The sequence below is a fragment of the Schistocerca serialis genome, chromosome 9 (assembly GCF_023864345.2).
Source record: "Schistocerca serialis cubense isolate TAMUIC-IGC-003099 chromosome 9, iqSchSeri2.2, whole genome shotgun sequence".
Classification (NCBI taxonomy): domain Eukaryota; kingdom Metazoa; phylum Arthropoda; class Insecta; order Orthoptera; family Acrididae; genus Schistocerca; species Schistocerca serialis.
This window is the reverse complement of record NC_064646.1, coordinates 111,514,965-111,541,178: the sequence shown is the minus strand read 5'-3', so window position 1 is coordinate 111,541,178 and position 26,214 is coordinate 111,514,965.

Genomic DNA, 26,214 nt, shown 5'->3' with positions numbered 1-26,214 from the left:
GTGCTGAATGGTCGGAATCTCGCTAATATACGAATTAAACAGGCTTGGCGATATCACCGCCCCCTGTGGGATGCCAGCTGAGACAGTTTTCAGTGGTGATTTCTTTCCATCTATATGTGCAAATAGACGCCTGTCCTGCAGAAAGCTATCAATCAGCTTGATGTAACAGTCGGGGGAGACGGGTTTGATCGACTAGTTTGACTATAAGCTTGTCACGCCAGACCCGACCATATGCATTTTCGAAATCTAGGAAAACTCAGATTGAGTTGTATGGACTCTGTGAAGTTCCGCCGATAACCGTTACTGGAAGCCAAACCGTTCGTGGCAGATGATGTTATTTTCTTCCATATAGTCTTTAAGACGCTGTAATAGCACCCGTTCCAGTATTTTGCCGAGTGTGGGCAACAGACTAATCGGGTGGTAGCTGTCTGGCAACGTCGGGTTTTTTCCTCTTTTGAGAATAGGAATCGTCTTCACCGTCTTCCAGTCTGCAGGGAAGTAGCCGTTGAGTAAGCACCTGTTGATAATTCGAGTTAAGAGAACGATGGCCTTTCTCGGAAGATGCTTAAGATCGGCGTTGGTCACAGAGTCCTTGCCAGCAGCCGAGTTGTTCGTCTTCCTGATGAGTTTTCTAACTTCAACAGGAGTACTAAGAACAGACCTCTGTTGGGAGTTGGCGGAACTCGACGTTCGCTGTCGGATACGGCGCTCTTCCATTGCGTCCTCTGCATCCTGCGTGGGTGACGGAGCTGTCATGCGGTGTTCATAAACGTCGCCATACAACTCAGCTTGGCCAAGAGAGTCGTATAAGAGGCCATCGGGACCTCGTATTGCTCTCTTTGGTGGTGTCGGTTGGCGTAGTGCCCTGACAAGTTGCCAGTCTTTCCTAGTATGGAGAAATATTTCGTCCATGTTTGTTTCCCAGAGGTCTTGCCGTCATTCTTCAGCTCGGCAGCGTAGCTCCCACGACAAACGATACATCAGCCGTATCTCTTCTGGATTTCTATGTCGTTGCCATCACTTTCTGTGAGTATTCCGGCGATACTTGATGTCGGTGAGATGAGGAGGGACTGTTTCAAATTGATGCTCATGACGAAATATATCAGTCGCCGCACTTCTTGTGGCCCGTTGGATTTTAGCTGTCAAAGTTGCCACAGCGATGTCAATTTCCGGAATTGTAGAGTCTGCTTGGGTCGGTCGGACGTTATTGTTAACGTCGCAAAGAGATCCCAGTTAACAGCTCTGGAACTAGGAATAGTTATTGGGAGTCCGTCATCCTCGAGAAGTCCGAGAACTGGTAGTGATCAGATGACAGGTCCTGGATGGTCTTGAGCTGTAGATTTGCAGCGACATGGGAACGTCAGCCTCCTGGACGGCGAACTCAGGAATGCGAGTCGGCTCCCGTGGCCCATAGATTGTGACTTTGTTATCGTTCTCTAGATCGTAGAGTTTCTGTCCCTTGCGATTGGCCCTCCATGAATGCCAAGCCCCATGTTTGGAGGTAAGGTCTCCTCCCAGCATGACCTTATTGAATAGATCGAAGACAGCATGAAGATCTCTGGCCACCAACTGTTTCTTGGTGCTAAGATACGTCTCCACCAAAGTTATGTTTCCTATTGGCGAGAAGATTGTAACCGCTGTGGCTTCCAGCGAGTCCAGGGGCGGTAGATCCTCCTGATGATGTCGTATGTTGGTTTTGACGAACACTGCAGTTCGGGAACCTCGCTGTCCAACCCGGTCCGTCCTATAATCATGTATGTTGCGTAATTTGAAACTAGCCACCTCCGTCAGGTGCGTTTCCGATTTCGGAACTATGTCCAACCTGTGCCGAATAACAAATTCGTTCATTTCGGTTTGTTTACTTCTTGCGCCATTGGTATTCCAAACGCAGAGTCGGAGGTGTCTTGTTCTGCGGCCGTTATCCATTCCTTAAGGAGCTGCAAACGCCTTGGTTATTCCCTCCACCAGCGTGAGGATTCCTGTCAGTTTTTGTTGAAGCTGTACAAGTAGGGCTACGATGTCCAATATGGCTGGCGTCAAGGTGCCTAGTGTGGTTGTAGTGGAAGCAGATGTTGCAGGTTGATCTCTCCTAGGCTACAGTGTGTCTGCATAGGATCGTGAAATCTGTCGTCTTGGAGTCTTCTGTAGGGTAACTGATATTTGGAGCGGTCCGGATGGCTGTTGTTCTCCTGCCTCACAGTCCAGTTTGCTGGTCGTCACTGTCATTGTCGATTGTTGAACGATCTGCATCGTCGGTTTCTTGGCCTGCTGTTGCGGCTGGACTTTATATTTCAGGAGCATTGCCTGGTATTTTTCGCATCCTCGTCAAGAGGCACAGTAGTCTTTGTCACAATTAGTACATTTTGCTTTGGAGTGCAGGGCAGGCTGCACTCTTTGCTTCGATGGTCTTCAGCGCACTTCACGCGGCGGGGTGGCATCCGGCAATAATTTGCCGTATGCTCGAATCGTTGACAGTTTTGGCACTGTGTCGGCCCTTCCTTGGACCGATAATCTTCAGTCCGCACCCTCGTGTAAAGCAGATACCGGACGTCGTAGATTTTATGGTTGTCCTTTGCCTCGGGAAGGCTTACGAAGTATGTGGGCAGCCTAACTAATTCGCCACTGACTTCATCTCCCTCTTTCCTTTTATATTTATGTACCGTGGCTTGGGGGAATCCTTTTTCGCTTAATGCCCCGTGGAGTTGACGTTCTGTGATCTGAGGAGGCAGTCGTTTGATCACCACCTTAAGTTCCTTTTCCTCCAGTGGTTGATGTGTGAAGTGTGGCAAGTCGTAGGTCTCAAAAAATTTCAGAGCCTTTCTTTGATTCTCAAAAGACTCGAAATGGTTGTTAATCCGGTCCTTCTGGAAGATGGCCTTCAGGGTTCCGGAGAGTTGTTGTTGTAGCGCATTATTCAGTTCCACATATTAGCCAGTATAATAAACCGTGACTGGTGGAACACGTTTTCGTTTTGCTGCGTCTCATGCAAAAGCGGCTTATTGGTCCGACGTTCCTAGTTTGAGATTTCGTGTCTGCGTGGAGTCGCCCTTGCTGTCATCTCTGGGAGTAATAGGTGTGAACCTATTTATTTATTTATTTAACCTGATCAGATTAGGGCCATCAGGCCCTCTCTTACATCGGACCAGTGTTTCACACATGCAGCATTTCACACATCAGAGTTACATCATGACAATAGTTTAAATAAGAAAATTAGATCACTCTAGTGACAATATGAATAAAGATTAATGACTAAGACCTAATAAAGTAAGTGCTGGCAGTATTTTTAAAACAGGTGCTATACATACAAATTATGATAAAAGCAATAATAGTAACAGTAAAAAAATCAAATAATAATGATAAACATGAAAAAAAATTGGCAATAGTAATGAAGATTTGTGCAGATGTACATTAATATCTTGGTATGTAAAGTAGATGTTTACTAGTATAGCGAGTTTTGGGGAAGGGAGATTTAAGGATGGGGAAAGAGGGAAGTAATGAGGTGAGGTGCATTCATGTACAGAGGAAGGCATTACTGTTGCTTAAGTGGATACGTCATTAACTGTTTTTTGAAGCCGGACATGTTTTTAAGTTCTCTAACATAACGAGGGAGGTTATTCCAGAGTCGGGTTCCCGCTACTGTAAAGGACTTGGAGAAGGTGACTGAGCGATGCAGTGGAACAGACAGGATTTTATTATGATGGGAACGTGTGTTTCTGTCATGTTGTTCCGACATAAGCGTTAAGGACGAGGAGATATATGAGGGACAGGGTACATTTATAAGGCAGTAGATGAGACAGAGTGTATGGAAATCTCCGCGTTTGTCTGCATGCAGCCAGGACAATTTTGCAAATGGTGGTGAAATGTGATCAAAAAGTCGAACGTCACAGATATATCGGACGCAGGTATTTATAACCAGTTCCAGACGTCGTGAATTTTCCTGAGAGGCCTTATAGGATAATATCGCTGTAGTCAATGATTGGGAGTATAAGCGTTTGTACTAATTTCTTTTTCAGGTCGAAAGGGAAGAGTTTTTTATATTTTTGTAGGACATGAAGGGATGAGGATGCTTTTTTGCACACTGCAGTTACGTGCTCTGTCCAATTTAGATTTTCATCTATTATTACTCCCACACTCTTTGCTGAGGGAGAGAAGTTAATATTTGTTCCCTTTAGGATAAGAGATGGTAGGGATTCCCGATGTTTTGGGCTAATGAGCTTATAGTGACCAACAAGTACCGTTGGGTTTTAGATGGGTTTAGTTTTAGTCCTATGTCCTGTGCCCATTTTGATAGTGCATCGAGATCAGTATTGAAATTTTCAATAGCTTTCTTAAGATTGCTTGGTTTCGCACTTAGATACAACTGAAGGTCATCAGCATACATATGATATTTGCAATAGGTCAGAACTGGTGACACATCATTGACATACAGAGAGAAGAGTATGGGACCTAGTACTGAGCCTTGGGGAACTCTTGACACTACCTGCCGCCATTGTGATTTTATATTTCACGGACAGGACGCGTTGCTGACGAGACGTCATGTGTCAGCGAAACCATTGCACTGCACTTGGTGAGAAATTTAGACCGCTAAGTTTTGCTAGTAAGATGTCGAAGTCGACAGTATCAAATGCTTTGCTGAAATCTAAGAAGCAAATGATAGTTTCTTGTCTGTCCATGGCAAGTTTCAGGTCATCTGTCACCGTCATCAGTGCGGATGTTGTACTTCGATGTTTACAGAAACCTGATTGGTATTCGTCTAGTAGGTTGTTAGTAGTTAGGTAGTTGGTGAGCTGATCATGGACTATATATTCTAAGGCCTTTGATAGCGCAGGAAGAAGGTAGATGGGTCGGCAGTCAGGGGGTGCTGTGGCGACGTCCTTTTTAGGCAGTGGCTTAATTTGTCCCAGTTTCCAGGCCTCAGGGAAGACACTTGTGATTAATGAATCGTTGAAAATGTCTGTTATAGAGGGCAGTAGTTGATCAATAATAAGTTTTACCATCTGGATAGTGATGCCATCATGTCCAGTAGATGCTGATCTAATCCGCATTATAGCTTTCTTGACAGTGTTGCAAGTGACGTGCTGTAGATAGAATTTTTATTTGCTACAGTCGTTCATCCCCATGAAGTAATCAATGATTCTCAATGATTCTCTGGTTTTTTTTTTTTTGTTCAATTGTGGTTGCAGGTAATGTTAAGAATCGGTTTAGTTCTTCAGCTGGGACCATGGGATTTTCTGCAACTTTTATTTTGCGTAAATCGAGACTACAGAGACTTTTTCACAGGATAGCTGGTCTACATCGATTGTCAGATAATGTACGGGCATGCCTGAGCTTAGCGTTTCTCACCGCTTGACTGACTTTGTTTCGCTTCTGCTTGTATACAGTGTGATTTTCAGGTGTAGGGTGTTTCTTGTATGCTCGATGTGCAGCGTCTCTGAGATTCATGAGCTGTTTTAGTTCATCAGTCAGCCAAGGTGCAGGTTTCCTTTTTTACTTTTCTGGTCTTTATTGGAGCGTATTTGTCATATAGTTGAGTAATTTTGTTAGTGAAATCTTGGAGTTTGTCGTTTATGTCCATGAGGGGAGTAGAGGTCATCCCACAAACTATTTCTTGTGCCTCAGTTTCGAGTTCAGGCAAATTTATGAGTTTGAAGTCTCGGTATGCAGACAGTTTTTGTTTCTTTGTAGGACATTCTAGTGAATACGTCATGAAAATCATGTCATGGGCAGACATGCCAAGCGCAGATATTTGAGAGGTGCGGATTATTCTGTTCGGAGATTTCGTTGCGAATATGTCTATGAAAGTGCGATTGCTGGTCGTGTGATGAGCAGGTGCCAGCTGAAGTAGCGTCATATTTGAGGAAGAAAGCATCCTCTTAAATTTCCCAATGGAAGGACTATTGCGCAGAAAATTAATGTTAGTGTCACCTGCTATAATTACGTGTTCATATGACGATTCGAGACTAGAGACTGCAGTTTCGAAGCAGGCAAACCCACCTACTCTAGAAGGTTTGTAAAGGACACATATTAAGCACTTTCTGTTAAGGGATTTGATCTCTATGAACTTATATTCCTCTTAATCTACATTGTTGTCGGATGTATGTAGTACAGTAGGTGACAAATCGGTAGTCTCAATCGTCTCAGCTCGTCGTTTCTGAGGGTTCGCGTTTTTTTCGAGTTTCTCCGATAGCGCCGTTTGAGTCGCACTAGGACGAAATCATCCGTGTCTGCAAAGCTGATGTCTCTCTCTAGTGGTTCTTGGTCCATCAATTCGACGTCCTCGCCGAATTCCAGTAGTGTTGTCCTGTCCTGTTCCACATCAGGTTCGTCTTGAAGGACGCTATCACGTGGAGGATGCGAGTTTTCTTCGTCCGTGAAGGTTGCAATTTTGCGCGGCGCCGCCGGTTTTCGTGAATGATCTTGCTTACCGGTAGAAGCGACTGTTGGTGTCGGTTCGGTGTGGTGTTCCCTCGTCGCCGCGGAGTCAGGCAGCAGCACAGCTCCGCCCGAGTGAAACGTTGAACTCTCAGAAACCAATTCCATAGCCTTTGTCGTCTCCCTCCGATGTTCACCAACCGGTGCCGAAGTCGTCGTAAGTGGAGTGGATGACGGGGCCTCGGCGGGGCAGACCCCCCCGACTGGCGAACGACCCCCTCCTGCGCGCGCTCTCGGAAAAAGCCGTGTGCCCGGCATGTTTATACCAGCTTCAATGAGTCGTGCGCACGACAGGTGTTTTCATTTACGTATTCTTACACATACAGCACCATCTATTGATCAATTTTCCCCTTCTCCGGTAATATTCCATTGCAATTTGAAGTCATTCTGACCAGTGGTGTCATTTATATAGCGTTTTGAAAGATTAATTATAATTAGCCTGTACATAAGAGGCGTGTAGTAACCAAAACCAACCGCGGGAACGCCTTGGGCTGCGGATCGGAGCCGCCAGGTGGGGAAGCCGCCGGCGGTAGAGCACGCGCCACCGCGTAAACACAGGGACGAGACGGACGACAGGCCAACGATAACCGACAACAACCGACAATGACCGACACAACAAGGAAGAGATAAACAACGGACGCTTTTAGAAACCACAACACCAAACACCAACAGCAAATCCACTCGGAACCAGAGCCAGGCAAATGTCGACAACGAGCGACGACCAGAACGCATTACCACCGAGATAGAGACGCAATCCAGAGCTAGTACCAGAATGACTGGACTACGGCAGAGCGGGTCCCTATACACGAAACCGGAGGGAGCGGCTATTGGCCGCGGTCTGCACGTGGCTAGCGGTGGCGCCCTCGCTGCGCGGAATAGCCGCCGCGGACGCCGAGCCCTCTATGGGCTGACCACGTCCATTTGTCCTGCCGCGTGTTCGACTTCCGCGGTCGGAGGTACTAGAAGGCGTAGGGAAAACACGTATACAGAGTGAAAAGTATTTAAACCGACAAACTCTGGTAGGTTGTAGGAGACATCAAAATAAATATTTTTCCCTAAAGTCATTTTTTCCTATGAGGAGTATTTAAGCCGGTAGAGGAAGATTTCTCTGGCGGCATATTAATTAAACCAACATACAATTTTCCATTTTTTATGAGCAAGAGACCACAACTAGGTAGCAGATACGGCCCAATTAAACAGTCCCTAACAACACCGACCCACAAATTAACGAAGAACCGCACTTGATGAGCGGCATGTGGGTTATCCTCACTCCAAACATGCGAATTGTGCATGTTGAAGACTCAATCACCCACGAACGTTGATTCATCGGTAAACAACACAGAGCATAGAAATGTAGGATGCATTTCACACTGTTCCAGATACCACTGCGAAAACTGTGCTCTGGGTGGATAATCAACTGGCTCCAGGTTGTGGACACGCTGTAAGTGAAATGAACGTAACAATTGCTCTCGAAGGACTGTTCTTACATTCGTGTGATTCGTCCCCATGTTACCTGCAATTGCACGAGAGCTGATTGAAGGATCCCACTCCACATGCTGCAAGACAGCTCCCTCAACTTGCAGCGTTCTTACCGTGCGACGGCGTCCCTGTCCAGGTAATCTGCAAAATGACCCGGTCTCACGCAGACGTTGGTACACAGCAGCAAAGGTCGCATGATGCGGGATACGGCGATTAGGATATTGTTGTTGATAAACCCGCTGTGCAGCTCGTCCGTTGTGGAGCGCTACGTAGTACGCACCAACCATATCAGTGTACTCACTCCAGGTGTATCGCTACATTAGTAAACACAGACAAAGCACTACTAAACTGGTGTACATCAGTTGCCTACAACTGAAAAGCGTAATACGCACTCTAACCACTGAAGATCGAAATACCGCCTCTAACAACTGAAGAGCGTAATACGGCCTCCACCGGTTTAAATAATCCTCATAGGAAAAAATGACATTAGGGAAAAATATTTGTTTTGATGTCCCCTACAACCTCTCAGAGTTTGTCGGTTTAAATACTTTTTAACCTGTATACAGGGTGTTACAAAAAGGTACGGCGAAACTTTCAGGCAACATTCCTCACACACAAAGAAAGAAAATATATTATGTGGACATGTGTCCGGAAACGCTTACTTTCCATGTTAGAGCTCATTTTATTACTTCTCTTCAAATCACATTAATCATGGAATGGAAACACACAGCAACAGAACGTACCAGCGTGACTTCAAACACTTTGTTACAGGAAATGTTCAAAAAGTCCTCCGTTAGCGAGGATACATACATCCACCCTCCGTCGCATGGAATCCCTGATGCGCTGATGCAGCCCTGGAGAATGGCGTATTGTATCACAGCCGTCCACAATACGAGCACGAAGAGTCTCTACACTTGGTACCGGGATTGCGTAGACAAGAGCTTTCAAATGCCCCCATAAATGAAAGTCAAGAGGGTTGAGGTCAGGAGAGCGTGGAGGCCATGGAATTGGTCCGCCTCTACCAATCCATCGGTCACCGAATCTGTTGTTGAGAAGCGTACGAACACTTCGACTGAAATGTGCAGGAGCTCCATCGTGCACGAACCACATGTTGTGTCGTACTTGTAAAGGCACATGTTCTAGCAGCACAGGTAGAGTATCCCGTATGAAGTCATGATAACGTGCTCCATTGAGCGTAGGTGGAAGAACATGGGGCCCAATTAAGACACCACCAACAATGCCGTCCCAAACGTTCACAGCAAATCTGTGTTGATGACGTGATTGCACAATTGCGTGAGGATTCTCGTCAGCCCACACATATTGATTGTGAAAATTTACAATTTGATCACGTTGGAATGAAGCCTCATCCGTAAAGAGAACATTTGCACTGAAATAAGGATTGACACATTGTTGGATGAACCATTCGCAGAAGTGTACCCGTGGAGGCCAATCAGCTGATGATAGTGCCTGCACACGCTGTATATGGTACGGAAACAACTGGTTCTCCCGTAGCACTCTCCATACAGTGACTTGGTCAACGTTACCTTGTACAGCAGCAACTTCTCTGACGCTGAAATTAGGGTTATCGTCAACTGCACGAAGAATTGCCTCGTCCATTGCTCGTGTCCTCGTCGTTCTAGGTCTTCCACAGTCGCGAGTCATAGGCTGGAATGTTCCGTGCTCCCTAAGACGCCGATCAATTGCTTCGATCGTCTTCCTGTCGGGACACCTGGAAATCTGTCTCGATACAAACGTACCGCGCCACGACTATTGCCCCGTGCTAATCCGTACATCAAATGGGAATCTGCCAACTCCGCATTTGTAAACATTGCACTGACTGCAAAACCACGTTCGTGATGAACACTAACCTGTTGATGCTACGTACTGATGTGCTTGATGCTAGTACTGTAGAGCAATGAGTCGCATGTCAACACAAGCACCGAAGTCAGCATTACCTTCTTTCAATTGGGCAAACTGGCGGTGAATCGAGGAAGTACAGTACATATTGACGAAACTAGAATGAGCTCTAACATGGAAATTAAGCGTTTCAGGACACATGTCCACATAACATCTTTTCTTCATTTGTGTGTGAGGAATGTTTCCTGAAAGTTTGGCCGTACCTTTTTGTAACACACTGTGTAAGCAATCCCGAGGCTCGAAAGGTGTCGCAATTTAGTACGCATCTAGAACTGGAGAGAATGACGATCGTTTCAGGTGCAGACCATCCGCGACGGTCTTTTGGTGATGGACGTCGGCGGCCAATCAACCCACTGACGCTACCACCAACCTCCGCTGCACGGACACATCATTGCCATGGCGGCGCGCGTCGCATCTTGGAGCTACAACGGCGCGAACAGCCGGAGAGATGCTGACCTCCGCTCTCCGGGTGATACCGCCCGGCGGACCGCAAGCTGCCGTCAGTAGGGGCGGGGCGGGGGAGGGAACTAGCGGCCCCCGAGTGCAGAGCTGTCTGTGGGCGCTGAACCAGCTGCCCTCGGCAGACGACCAGAGCTGCTAAGGGTCACTACAACGACTGCGGTTGGCTGCTTCCCTTCGCCGTTCTACATGTATCGACAGCAATAGATAGATTCATACCGCATAAGTTAACAAGAGACGGGAATGATCCACCATAGTACACAGTCATACGTATATACCACTGTGCGTTCTTCGAATCAGTACTCAGCTTCGCAGCTAGCACGTGGGCCCATAGACTGAACGTGATCACCAACAAAGCATTCGTCAGACGAGGGCAGAGAAGTGTCCTACTTAGGCTATCTGGAGCCTTCGGTAGCACCTCAGCGGATGCACTGTGTGTGGTGCTCGGAATATGCCCCATAGATATCACGATCAAATACAGAGCTGCAAGGTACTGGTTAAACATGGGGAGACTAGATAAGGTACACACAATAACCAGTGTGCCCATACAGACGATACGTCACCTTAAAAGTTGGCGTTGGGATACATGGCAAGGTGAGGGGGATGTAAGAGATAAGGCACGTAGACTGCACGACTTCCTCCCTGACATAAGGGAGCGGTTGAGAATGAGACATATCGATCCCAGCCGCGGTATGGTATATTTCTTAACCGGACACGGACCTTATCCCACGCACTTAAACCGCGTGAATCTCAGGCAGACACCTACATGCACATGCGGGGAAGAAGGTTCCCCAGAACACACTGTCCTTTTCTGTGGGCAATACGCGAACAATAGACATACACTACACTTAGACTACACATATACAGACATAGATATATACACAGCAATAAGATACGAAAACAATGGGCACAATTAAACGCACTGACAAGCAGTATTTCAAAAACAACACATGAAGAGTATATGCGGACACGACATTACAGACATGCAGCGTAACAGCAATCTCCAGAGGATGGACAGCGATACCCACAGTGACAGCGAAAATAGTGACAATGAGGAGGAACAGGAGGAAGCTGAGAAGTGACAGTAAATAATCAAAAGTGCTGGCAATCTAGCCAAGAAAACACCAAATGCTGTACATGGATGGGCACCTAAAGTAGTTAATACATAGGATTAGTAATAAATAGGATAAGCAACATTATTTCTCTACTAATAACCATTTGTGTGTGTGTGTGTGTGTGTGTGTGTGTGTGTGTGACTGGCGGTCAACGGCTCGAAGAAACCATTCCGAGTTATTCACCGTTAGTCACATTCGGTGATGGTACTAACAAATCTCTCATCTATCCTATCTTCTTTTTATATTCTTCTTAAAAAGCAACAAAATTTTATTTGTATTTCAACCTTAAATTATTGTTATTTTGAAAAGTATTATTCTTTGTAAATGTTGTAGATAAAACAAAAGGAAAGAAAACTCTAAAAGATGAGAAACGAAAATTGTAAGATGTAAGTCCTGTTTTAAACATCGGATAACAGGTCTATAATTTGGCAATAAATAAATAGTACACAGAACAGGTCAGAACACTGTTGCAGAAGCAACGAAAAAAGCTTGCCAAATTTAGAAGAACCAAAAATCCTCAAGACTGGTTAAGTTTCACGGAAGCTCGAAATGTAGTGCGGACGTCAATGCGAGATGCTTTTAATAGTTTCCACAATTAAACATTGTCTCAAAATATGGTAGAAAACCCAAAGAGATTCCGGTCGTATCTAAAGTACACCAGTGGCAAAAAACAGTCAATACCGTCAATGCGCGATAGCGATAGAAATGTTACCGATAATGGTGCCACTAAAGCGGAATTACAAAATACAGTTTTCCGTAATTCCTTCATGAAAGACGAAGTAAATATTCCAGAATTCGAAACCAGAACAGCTGTTAGCATGCGTGACATAAAAGTAGATCACCTTAGGTGTTGCGAAACAAATCACTTAAGAAAGGCAAGTCCTCCGGTCCATATGGTATACCAATCAGGTTCCTCTGAGTGTATGCAGACAAAATAGCGCCTTTCTTAGCTATCATATACAACCGCTCACTTGACGAAAGGTGTGTACCTAAAGACTGAAAAGTAGCACAGGTCACACCAATATTGAAGAAAGGAAATAGGAGTAGCTCATTGAATTACAGACCCATATCACTGACCTCAATTTGCAGTAGGATTTTGGAGCATATACTGTACTCGAACAATTATGAATCACCTTGAAGAAAATGACTCATTGATACATAACCAACACGGATTCAGAAAATATCGTTCTTGTGCAACGCAGCCAGCTCTTTATTCCCATGAAGTAATGAGTGCTGTCGACAAGGGATCTCAAATCGATTCCATATTCCTAGATTTCCAGGAGGCTTTTGACACCGTTCCTCACAAGCGACTAATAATCAAATTGCGTCCATATGGAGTTGAATGTAGTCGAATTAAGTCGGGTGATGCTGAGGGAATTAGACTAGAAAATGAGACACAAAGTAGTAAAGGCGTTTTGCTATTTGGGGAGCAAAATAACTGATTATGGTCGAAGTTGAGAGGATATAAAATGTAGACTGGCAATGGCAAGGAAAGCGTTTCTGAAGAAGAAAAATTTGTTAACATCGAGTATAGATTTAAATGTCAGGAAGTCGTTTCTGAAAGTATTTGTGTGGAGTGTAGCCATGTATGGAAGTGAAACGTGGACGATAAGTAGTTTAGACAAGAAGAGAATAGAAGCTTTCGATATGTGGTGCGACAGAAAAATGCTGAAGATTAGATGGGTAGAACACATAACTAAGGAGGAGGTATTGAATAGAATTGGGGAGAAGAGGAGCTTGTGGCACAACTTGACTAGAAGAAGGGATCGGTTGGTAGGACATGTTCTGAGACATCGAGGGATCACCAATTTAGTATTTGAGGGCAGCGTGGAGGGTAAAAATCGTAGAGGGAGACCAAGAGATGAATACACTAAGCAGATTCAGAAGGATGTAGGCTGCAGTAGGTACTGGGAGATGAAGAAGCTTGCACAGGATAGAGTAGCATGGAGAGCTGCATCAAACCAGTCTCAGGACTGAAGACCACAATAACAACAATGGAGTATTGTCTCAGTTGTGTGGATTCGTGATTTCTTCTCAGAGAGATCACAGTTCGTAGTGAACTGTGGAACAGAAGTGATATCTGGCGTTCCGCAAGGTAGTGCCATAGGCCCTCTGCTGTTCCTGATTTACATACATGATCTAGGTGATAGTCTGAGCAGCCCCCTCAGACTGTTTGCAGATGACGCTGTAATATACTTATGTAATATACTTATGTCCACGAATCAGCATGGTTTTAGAAAGTAACGCTAGTGCGAAACTCAGCTTGGCCTTTTCTCACATATTCTATGAACCGTGGATGAAGGGCAACAAACTAATTCCACATTTCTAGGGTTCCGGAAAGCATTTGACACGGTGCCCCACTGCAGGCTGATAACGAAGGTACGAGCATATGGAACAAGTACACCTATGTGTAGGTGGGTAGAAGACTTTCTAAATAATACAACCCAGTATGTTGTCCTCGACAGCAAGTGTTTGTCAGAGACAAGGGTATCGTAAGGAGTGCCCCAGGGAAGTGTGACAGGACCGCTATTACTCTCTCTATACATAAATGATTTGGCGGACAGGATGGGCAGCAGTCTGCGGTTGTTTACTGAAGATGCCGTGGTGTAGGGTAAAGCGTCGAAGTTGAGTGACTGTTGGAAGGTACAAGACGACTTGGACAAAATTTCCAGTTGGGATGATGAATGGCAGCTAGCCCTCAATGTGGATAAATGTAACTTAATGCGGATGAGTGGGAAGGTCAAACGTGTAATATTCGGCTACAGTATTACTAGCGTCCTGCTTGGCACAGTCAAGTCGTTTACATATCTGGGCGTACCGTTGCAAAGTGATATGAGGTGAAACGCGGATGTGAGAACTGTGTAGGGAAGGTGAATGGTCGACTTTGGTTTATTGCGAGAATTTTAGTAAAGAGTGGTTCATATGTAAAGGAGACCGCATAAAGGACTTTGGTGCGACCTGTTCTTGACTACTGATAGTGTGTTTGGGATCCGTACCAGGTCGGATTGAAGGAAGACATCGAAGCAATTCAGAGGCCGGCTGCTGGGATTGTTACTGGTAGTTTCCAACAACACGTAAGTGTTACGGAGATGCTTCGTGAACTCAAATGGGAATCATTGGAGGGGAGTGGACGTTCTTTTCGAAAAACACTACTGACAAAATTTAGAGAACTTACAGCTGAAGGTGACTGCCGAGCGATTCTACTGCTGCCAACATACATTGCGCGCGGGAGTCACGAGGATAAGATGCCGGAAATCAGGGCTCGTATGGAGTGTAATACACTGATTATTCCTTGCTACTGTAGTGTTATCTTGAAGCTGTGAGAAAGGAGGGCAGGCGCTCCAACGCGCGGAAGCAGAGACGATGTTGAGGGCAGACGAAACTAAGAGAGATATTGTTGCGTGAAGTAAACCGTAAGGGAAGAGCCTTGCGAAAATGCAGACGCCCCCAGGCGCGGTCCCAGTGCGCTAGTTACTCTTCAAGGAATTAACATGTAACTTCATATGTCGTCTAGACGCTGTGGCAGGTTGTCACCGTAGAACTTTGTAACCAACTGGCACGTACTAGCGTATAAAGCCAGCTTGGTACCAGCTCTGAGTCAGTAGCTCAGAAGGGTTAGAAAGAGAGCGAAAACGCCCAAAATTGTTGACCTAGCAGTCCCTACTTCGGAGAGCCCGAGGGGCGGGGCTAAATGACGTATAACAATAATGTTGCAAGCCTTATTTTCCAGAGCAGTTACGTTTCGCTTTCAGCTGAACAACGTTGATACCAAATACGGACTCCGTTAGTGCAACTGCATTAACATCCCCGCCTTAGGAGCAGTAGAGGGGACCTAACTAAACCGCGATTGCCAGGCTCCTTCAAGAGACCTGCGGTATTGGCCGGTTGGCTTTAAGTAGGAAAAACAGTGCCCCCACGCGAATCTTTAAAACCCCTAGATTCCGCTTTTTGGCGGAGTTCTCAGTCAGACGATCTGGGCGCCGAATCCGCTTCCGTCGACTCCAGCCTCTGTCCAGCTCCGCGTAAAGGTCGGGGCACACACGTCCGGGCCGTGTCAGGGCCGAGCGTCGGACGAGTGACGGCCGAGCTCCGGTCCGTTGCTGCAGGGGTCACACATGTCCGTGTCTTTGTTGTTCCTTGTAGTGACTCGGACGCGGTGATGTGTGTTTCTGTTTGTGAAAGCTGTAAAACATGTTCACTAATTTTCGTAATAGTGAATTAGGACTTATAGCACTTCCTTTAGACGAAGAGGAAAAAGAACGAAGGCAAACAAGAAGAAGAAAATTATGGATCCACAGTGCCTGGAAAACAAGACCAGTACAGGGGGAGTTTCGAACATTATTTTCTCATCTCGTAGATGATGAGACTAAGTTTTATGAATATTTTAGGATGACGCAATACACCTTCTGTGAACTTTTAAAGAAACTAGAACCAAGACTGAGAAAAAACGACACTTTCTGGAGAGTATCAGTTTCACCCAAAGAACGACTGGCTGTTTTTTAAGGTAGGTTAAAGAAAAGTACACAGAACGCAAATAAATAAGAAGTTTTAAGGACAGCATTTTTATTTTATTACTTTAGTATTTGAAAGATAAATATTTAAGTTAGTAAAAAATAGTTAAATTTCTACTACCCTAAGAAAAACAAATGAGGACTATTCAGTGAATTAGTTTCTGAAGCTGATGAGGATGCAGGGGAACTTGGAGGATGATGGCTTTGGTTATTTATATACGAATTGGAGGAATCCCTTTGCAGATCCAAAAGCTGCTGTGTAGGTTCTGTTGACTCGTTTTCCACAGGTGAAGGATATGGTGTTGAAATAGATTTTGCTGAGGAATTGGAGGATGATGGAGTGAATTGATTGACTGATACGTCATTCATAAGTTGCTTCTGTTCAAAGTCTTGTACAATTGAAAAAATCCTACTTTTAGCTTGATGAAAAAATAGTGGATGTAACGATTTTAGGCATCAACTGGGTTTTGTATTTCTCTCTGTTTTTCAGCTTTTATTCTGCCAAAATGTAAGCCATGAGCTGGCTTGATGCAGATTCTTGTGGTTTAACCTCACGCTGAAATTTTCGTTTCAGTGGTGGTTTCATAAACGTGTTCTTATTTGAAGTGACGGACGAATGAGCTGAGGACACTCTGGGAATGCCAAGTGCGCTCTATCAAATTCTCTGTTTCACTACTCTGGGTTTTAATGATCCATTCTTCATCTGCAATATCTTCTTTTGTACACTCTTTTTCGTTTTCAACAATAGACTGCTCTTCTTGGGAATCTGTATTTGATTCTTGTTTATGCCCATTATTGTCTTGCGTGTAAGGAACATTGGAAACTGTTTCTCGTTCTACTATGTAAGGTAGCAGGAACTTTAAGAGATCTTCATACTTATATTTATGTTGATGAACAGCAGCTTGTCCTGAAACAGTTTTCCTTTTCTACAGGGTCTTCCTTAGTTGGTCACGAACAGATGCCCATTTTCTTTTTTTTTGATTCCTCTATTCCACCTGTAGGAAAAATATTTTAAATCGCGTATTTATATTACAAGGTTTAAGATGCTGCAAATATTTTATAGATTATACAGTATTTCTCATCTTACACAGTTCATTTTTTTTCAGGTTCCTTGCTACAGGAGATTCCTTTAAAACTATTTCCTTCAGCTACAGGTTGGGAAAATCCACAGTTGGAGCTATCGTCCATGACACCTCTAGAGCAGTTATCGATTTATTGTTAGAAGAGGGGATGCCTGTGCCGAATGAAGAAAAATGGAATGCTATAGCTGAGGAATTTTGGACAAAATGTCAGTTTCCAAACTGCATTGGATCTTTAGATGGAAAGCACGTAACAATACAGGCTCCAAACAACTCAGGAAGTCTCTATTGGAATTAAAAAAAACATATTCCATTGTGCTTTTGCTCTGGTTGACCCATGTTGTAATTTTATTGCAATAGACGTGGGAGCGTACGGAAAAAACTCTGATGGAGGCATTCTAGTAAATTCGAACCTTGAAAAGTCATTGGAAAACAATACGCTTAACGTCCCAAAGAGTAAAACTTTACCCGGAACTGATGTTGAACTTCCAATGGTAATTGTAGGCGATGAAGCTTTACCTCTCAAAATATACTTGATGCAATCATATCCCGGCAGGAACTTAACAAATGACAAGGCTATATTTAATTATCGTTTGAGTCGGGCAAGAAGAATATCCGAAAATGCATTCGGTATGTTGCAACAGAAATTTCGATTATTTAGAAGAATCCCTCTGGGAGATCCTAATAACCTTACAATGATTGTGACGGCTGCGTGGGTACTGCACAACTTTATTCGAAAAATGGAAGGTTATAGGGTATAGTGTTTAGAGGATGGATCAAAAGGAAACTGCTGAGGGACCCGGAAGGTCATCAAATCTTCGAAACCTACCTCGAATTCGTGGGAGGTCAACAGATGCTGCATTTGCTGTACGAGAACAACTCAAAAATTCCTGAATTCTTCACAAGGGACTGTGGAATGGCAAGAACATGTCGCCTTGGCAATGTATCGATGACATAAACCAAACATCTGCTTGTAAAATAAAAAGTAAATAAATATCTTTCGGGTATTAAAACTTGTATAGTTTTTATCTTACCTTTGGCTTGTAGATCTGTTGCAGTTGTCTTCCAAACTCTGTCTTTGTACTCGATATTCCTGTAGTTTTCACTTCCCTGATCGTAAAGAACAGGAAACTTACGAACTTCTTCTATTAGTCGTTCCACATCCATGTTTTGTAGACAGAACGGTCTTGCGCAGCTGCACAGCTTACAAGACAATTCCACCGCCAGGCCGTGTCCGTCACTTGAAAAATTAAACACAGCGAATCCCGCCCGGCCCGGCCCCGGCCCCGGCCCCGGCCCGTTGACGTTCCCCGTGCACGGCCCGGTCAAGTGGGGCCCGCTACATTTGTTTTAATGATTTATTTCGTTGTCCGGGTGACGGCCGATACTCGGACGTGTCTCGGCACGGACACGGTCCGGACATGTGTCCCGACCTTTAGTCTGCTCTCTCACTTGAAGTGCCTCAGTGAACATTATAATACTCAGTATGATTTTTTTTTTTTCCAACCAAGTTGTTGCCTTAAGATGCTGCTAGTGTTTGCTACTGTGGTTATCATCCACTCCTGGGACTTCTGCACTGGCTTCTGTTGTAACAGTGTTATTCATGCTTTTTCTAACCCTAGAACTAGCCTCCAGTGTATAGGTTAGTCTTGTCTGGAATAAACAACTATTTCAAAACCCTGTTTGACCGAGTGTCTACACAACAACTTCCCTACCAAGTCTCACCACCTGCATTTCCAGTAAATGCCTGTACCAGTGTTGGCTCAGACAGACGAAAACAATCAAATGCCTTCACTGTGAACTGTCCTTCTGCCATCCGCTCTGTACCGCTCGGGAGCGCAGACTGACCAGTAACCCCTTTTCTCCCTCTCCCACCTATGTCAGGACACGACAGGAGGCATATGGACAGTCGTTTTTCTCTCTTTCTATTTGCGAGTGGAACGGGAAAGGAAATGACAAGTAGTGGTGAGGGTTCCCTCCGCCACGCACAGTACGGTGGCTTGCGGAGTACCTATGTAGATATAAATATACCGGGTGATCAAAAAGCCAGAACCACGGAATAATGTAGATAGAGAGGTAAAAATTGACACACATGCTTGGAATGACATGGGGTTTTATTAGAACCAAAAAAAATTGCTAGACGCGTGAAAGATCTCTTGCGCGCGTCGTTTGGTGATGATCGTATGCTCAGCCGCCACTTTCGTCATGCTTAGCCTCCCAGGTCCCCAGACCTCAGTCCGTACGATTATTGGCTTTGGGGTTACCTGAAGTCACAAGAGTATCGTGATCGACCGACATCTCTAGGGATGCTGAAAGACAACATCCGACGCCAATGCCTCACCATAACTCCGGGCATGCTTTACAGTGCTGTTCACAACATTATTCCTCGACTACAGCTATTGTTGAGGAATGATGGTGGATATATTGAGCATTTCCTGTAGAGAACATCATCTTTGTTTTGTCTTAATTTGTTATGCTAATTATTGCTATTCTGATCAGATGAAGCGCCATCTGTCGGACATTTTGTGAACTTTTGTATTTTTTTGGTTCTAATAAAACCCCATGTCATTCCAAGCATGTGTGTCAATTTGTAACTCTCTATCTACATTACTCCGTGAGTTATTCAGTTTTCAAATTTATACTGACTTTTTGATCACCCGGTAGATGTGGATTGTTCAGTCCGGGCGTTCGAGCTGAGCGGTCGCTCCGGCAATGAAGTAGCTGATCTTTTCGTAACATGATCATTCGCGCCGCGTTTGTCCACCCGAGAGTTCCAGCGTGAAAAAATCGATGTCGCATAGTGGCAAGGGGAGTACTGCTGAATTGTGAATATTGAAAAGTGTTTGCTGTGAGCAGTACTTTCGACAGCATAACGTACCGTTCGTGATCTACTAGCTATAACTGTTTTGTTCGGAAATGACCTTACCCGCTTCCGTAATTCATCAGTTATGGACGTATGAGTTTCTTAATTAATGGACGTGAGAGAGGCAACAGTATCACCGTAACATAGTGCGCAGCCCACAGGTGGTGTTACAAGCTGAAGGTGGGCGGTGCTTGCAGGGGGTGTTCAGCGAGTTAGGCCAGTTACTGGCAGAGAGACGAGAACAGCAGATTCGGGTGATTCGGTTCAAATAAATAGCGTGGAGGCAACGTTAACTATGTCATCTTGAAGCGGAGGAATATGTCTTTGTTCAGTGCTGTACGATAATAAATAATCATTACAGGAAGTTTGTTTTCCATACATCTAAAATCAACGGAAACATTGTACAAAATAGGGGGGATGCAGCCTTCTCAACAGATGACCACAATGTAAGTATAAACAAATCCACGGGAGTTTTGGATATGAGAATCTGCTTGGAGTCTCGACATTTTTAAACGAAACAACAACGTACAGTCAGTGTCGCAGTAGATTTCAGAGAATGTCTCTTCCATAGCTGGCTGGAGTAGCTCTTCAGCAGGGCCGGATTGTGCAGGAGAACTGTCAAGTTTGGAAGATTGGGAAGCTCCCTATTCTGCTCTGCTGTATGGTACAATTCAGCAATGACATTTACTAGGTTCTACAACACTTGACACGTGTACAAGTGATTACACTATTTCCCCCATGGTGGGAACACAGCTGCTGAGTGGCTGTCCACAGTTCACACCATTTATTTCGAAATCAACTATATTCAACACTTTCATTTGGAAGAAATGCAACGGCAAGTACAACGAATGAAAAGTAAGTTGCCGAATGCTAGTCTCAGGCTGCTATCTTCTGGCGCTCGTCGTAACTACAAGAGCTATTTATTTTCTCAAGGTCCGATTGGTAGCGAAATTAAACCCACGGTGAAAATTCGGTGAAGATTTGAGATGTGTTGCGCACATGCCCGTATATCGCCTCACGCCCCACTTTCCAGTTCTGATCGCATAACGAGCAGTAAAGATGGCTAGAAAATAATGTCTGCCTCCCAAGTCTGTATTCCTGCTGAAGATTTTCGTGTTATTTCATGCAAAGCACGTAACATAACCGTCATGCGCTTCTTCATGACAGTTCTCGGCCGCACACTGCAGAGGCAAAGATGACGCTTCTGCTGCATTTTCGGAGGGAAGTGTGATCACCCACAGTACAATCCGTATTCGGCTCACTCTGATTTTCATCTCTTCGCTCACATGAACCGCTGGCTACGGGGACAGCATTTTGGCACAGACAACGAGCTGCAAACCAGGGTAGAAAATTAGCAGAAAGCGCTCGCGGCTTTCATGTCGAGGGTATTCGAAAGTTGGCATAACGCTACGACAAATGTCTAAGTCGGAGCGGTCACTACGTAGAGAATTGAGAAAAAGACACCTACATCTGTCCTTGTGATTTTATTTATTTTGTTGCAACCAGTTTCGTCGCTTCAGTGCGCTATCTTAAGGCTGTAGTTGAGCCGGAAGGGTTTGATACGATCTCTGTATATATCGCATCAGTGGCCAGAATAACTGGATGCGCAGATAATCTGAAAACGTAGGTGTCAGCACTACAACCATCAACTGCCAACTGGCCGCTGATGCGATATGTATAGGGATTATATATAGGGATCGTATCAACCCCTTTCGCATCAGCTGCAACCTGAAGATAGCGCACTGAAACTACTTGCAACAAAATAAATAAAATCGTAAGGACGGCTGTAGACGTTTAATTTTCTCACTGTAGCAAATCGCCGTCGTCCCAAAGATCTCCTGCTAAAAGGATGGACATACAAAAACTTGATATAGAGAAGTAACTGTAAGGTGTAGCTAAATGTAGATAAATAACTGGAAGATGAAACTATATGTTGCAGATAAAACAATTTTTATCTTCACCGTGGCTTGCGTTTCGCGACCGATCGGAGGCTGAAAAAAAAAAAACTCTTTTTGACGGCAGGGTGTCTGATCCAAAAGTAGACTATCCAATCGACTCTGCTTGTTGGGCCGTGCAGCCCACGTAAATAGCCGACTCGCGGAATGATATGGAGCAACACACTATTTCTACCCAGGCGATGCAAGGTAGGCCGGCAAAGACGTTGCACCCTGTATGCCGGACCATTGTTACCGCTTTAACCGAGCATCATCTTGCTGCCTAACGCCTGCTGACTATGCAACCCAAAAAGGCATTCCTGTTCAGCGTGGATTTTCGGTACCCCTTGGAATAGAGCAGGGAGAACTGACGGAAGTGGAGCTTTGAAGGTGGGTCGTGAATCGTGACTGCGTAGCTGTGAGGACAGTTGCCTGTTCGTAGTTTTGGACGTTGCGCACACCGAGAGTTTATGGTCAGCATGGAAATGGCAATGCTCAGAAGTATTCCTCATGCCCACGAACGTCCAAAAATTTTCGATACATGGACTAGTCTGTATGTGTGGAATATCTCGTCTAAAACAAAAACAGTTGGATTAAAGGAAATTTATATTCATGTAGGATGACGTTGGAGGACGACGAAAATCTGTGAAGCTATGTTACCAACATGGCGGCCATTCTGAAGTCCTTATCTTGGATGCAGCCAGTAATTTTCAAATGGGAGGGGAGGGGGGTGGGTTTGTGTCACACTAGGCAGACAGAGAAATACAAGAGAAGAATAATGGTGCTATTCATTTGGGCATAGCTTTATGCGTTCTCAAGTTATGAGTGGTGTTTCTCCCTTACAGGTTACGTCAAAGCCGATGGCGATAACACGAGTAGAAGACATTGAGATCGTCCTGATAACAGGACAGAGGAGCACAAGTGTTATAGCAGAGGATTTCAGACAACATCACACAGGCAGACCACCCATTCCCCGCTGTGTGGTGGTGAAACTTCTCTCTACATTCTGTGAAACTGGCTCTGTCGAAAGAAGCTTGAAGGTTGCGACTGTGTCCAGCAGCTGGAAACAGAAGTAATCCACAAAACTGGTGTCCAGTATCGCTGACATACACTATGCGATCAAAAGTATCCGGACACATGGCTGAAAATGAGTAACAAGTTCCTGGCGTCCTCCATCGGTAATGCTGGAATTCAATATGGTGTTGGCCCACCATTAGCCTCGATGACAGCTTCCACTCTCGAAGGCATACGTTCAATCAGGTGCTAGAAGGTTTCTTGAGGAATAGCAGACCATTCTTCACGGAGTGCTCCACTGAGGTGAGGTGTCGATGTTGGTCGGTGAGGCCTGGCACTAAATCGGTGTTTCAAAATATCCCAAAGGTATTCTACAGGATTCAGGTCAGAATTCTGTGCAGGCCAGTCCATTACAGGGATGCTATTGTCGTCTAACCACTCCGCCACAGGCAGTGCATTATGAACAAGTGCTCGATCGTGCTGAAAGCTGCAGTCGCCTTTCCCGAATTGCTCTTCAACAGTAAGAAGCAATAAGGTGATTAAAACATCAGTGTAGGCCTGTGATGTGATAGTGTCACGCAAAACAACAAGGGGTGCAAGCCCCCTCCACGAAGAACACGACCACACCGTAACACCACCGTCTCCGTCACTACACACGCTGACAGATGACGTTGTCCGGGCATTCGCCATACCCACACCCCGCCATCGGAAAGCCACATTGTGTACCGTGATTCGTCACTCCACACAACGTTTTTAACTGTTCAATCGTCAATGTTTACGCTCCTTACACGAAGAGAGATGTCGTTTGTCATTTACCGACGTGATGTGTGGCTTATGAGCAGCCGCTCGACCATGAAATCCAAGTTTTCTCACCTCCCGCCTGACTGCACTGCACTGGATTCTGATGCAGTTTGAAATTCCTGTGTGATTGTCTGGATTGATGTCTACCTATTACACATTACGACCCTCTTCAAAACTGTCGGCAGTCTCCGTCAGTCAGCAGACGAGGTCGGCCTGTACGGTCTTGTGCTCTACGTGTCGCTTCACGCTTCCACTTCACTATAACATCGGAAACAGTGGTCCTAGGTATGTATAGGAGTGTGAAAATCTCACGTACAAACGTATGACACGAGTGTCACCCAGTCGCCTGACCAGGTTCGAAGTCCGTGAGTTCCGCGGAGCGTCCCATTCTGCTCTCTCGCTATGTCTGATGACTACTGAGGTCGCCGATATGGAGTGCCTGACAGTAGGTGACAGGAAAATACACTTAATATGAGAAACGTCTGTTTTTGGGGGTGTCCGGATACCTCTGATCACATAGTGTACGTCTGTAATAGTACCTTAGATAACAGTCTGAGATCAAAAGTAATAAACTATATGGAACAGAACTCCGATCATGTGAAACCCAACTCTCGCTTTTCTCACATGACGTCCTTAAAACCGTGGTTTAAGGCAGTCATGGACATTCAGTATTCCTCGACTTCTGACAAGCATTTGATTCAGTACCACACCAACGATTATTATCAAAAGTACGATTTCTTGACCCTGAAACAGTAATTGTGAACTGACTGAGATTCCTAAAAAGGTAGCGGGCAGCATATTGTCTTGCATAGAGTCATCGACAGAAGTAGATGTAACTTCAGCCACCCTCCGGTGAAGTGTATTGCGATCCTTGCTGTCGTAGTGTCTGTTGATAACCTAGCTGACAAAATTAATAGTAACCTTTGATTCTTGCAGATCATGTGGTTATTTTTAATGAAGTGCTCTCTCAAGAGCGTTGAAGGAACCTTCGATCCTATCTTCACAAGCCTTAGAAGTGGTATAAAGATTGTCAATTTGATTTAAGTATCCAGAAATGTAAAATTATTCATTTCACAAAACGAAACAACAACGAGCAAATGAAACACAGTTGTAACCAGTCAACTCATACAAATATCTCGGTGGAACAGTTTATAGAGATATGAAACGGAATGATCACTTAGGCTCAGTCTTAGGTAAGACAGTTGACAGACTTACTTACAGTCAGTCTACTTACTTACAGACTACTGCTTACAGTCAGTCTACTTAATTACAGTCAGTCTACAAAAGATGCTTTCAAATCACTTATGCGTCCTATTCTATAATAGTGCTCAGGTGTGTGGGACGCATATCAAATAGGACTAATAGGGAATATTGAAATTACAGAAAGAAGAATGGCAAAATTTGTCACAGGTTCCTTGAGAACAAATCTGAAGTGAAGAATTTACAGAAATTCTGCGGTCTTTTACGAATCGAATCGTGAAACAATGTTGTACTAATTATAGCTCGCGAGTGGTAATTAAGCAGTCATACTTATCACACTCTGAACACGATTGGAACCGGTAGAAATGCTAACATGTGGCATCATGCTAAGTACCCTCTGCTACGCACTTCACAGAGACTTGCAGACTGTGTCTCTAGATGTAACTGATAGGTATTGGTGTCCCCGCCAGAGGCATTATTGCTGGGAAATGGACCACAATAATCATCGGTCTCAAGGTTAGTAACCTTTTTTCGCGGTGCTAGTATCATACGTAACTAAAACACAAAATGGCTCTAAGCACTATGGGACTTAACATCTGAGGTCATCAGTCCCCTAGACATAGAACAACCTAAACCTAACTAACCAAAGGACATCACACACATCCATGCCCGAGGAAGTATTCGAACCTGCGACCTTAGCAGCAGCGAACTCAAACACACTACGTATCCAATGAACGCCAGAGCATTCTGGCAGTTCAAAACCATTGGTGGGCGAACGCTGTATCATTATAGAACACATCTTCACCAACCTGAAGTATTAAAACATCTCTGGTTTGTTCCACACCCAAGCATTTTCTCGTGTTCGTCTTTTCTTTGGCCGACCTATCTCCATTCCGTCCTTCATTGTGTTGGCTTACACTTCATCAGTGATTTAGGTGTTTCTAGTTAGAAGCTCCTTCCATTTGTTCCTGTATTTCCCTCTTCTTCGTTTACAATAAATACATCTAATTCTTTCATGATATTCTTCATAATGAATCAATCCACTCCAGTTGTACTTGACAAATTATTTATCTCGCTAAAATCGTTCACACGGTCCGGGTTTCAGAACGTAAGTCCCTTCTTAAGCCACTAAAAAAATAAATACTACTGACAAGGATTCTTCATAAAATTAATTAACATTAAAAAGGCCCATATGAATGTCAACATCAGGTCATACCAAGATTTAGCGATTATCCTTTTTGTAAAAAGTCCATAAAATTTATCAAGCAGCATACGAGATACCTCTGTCACGTATACGGGTACCAAGACGTCTCATTGCGGTTCCCGTGTAAGTCCATTGACCGGTCTTCCTAGGCTTCCACGGTATGCGGTGAGCTCTGGGCACTTATATAGTAAGTTACCTTTGTGGTT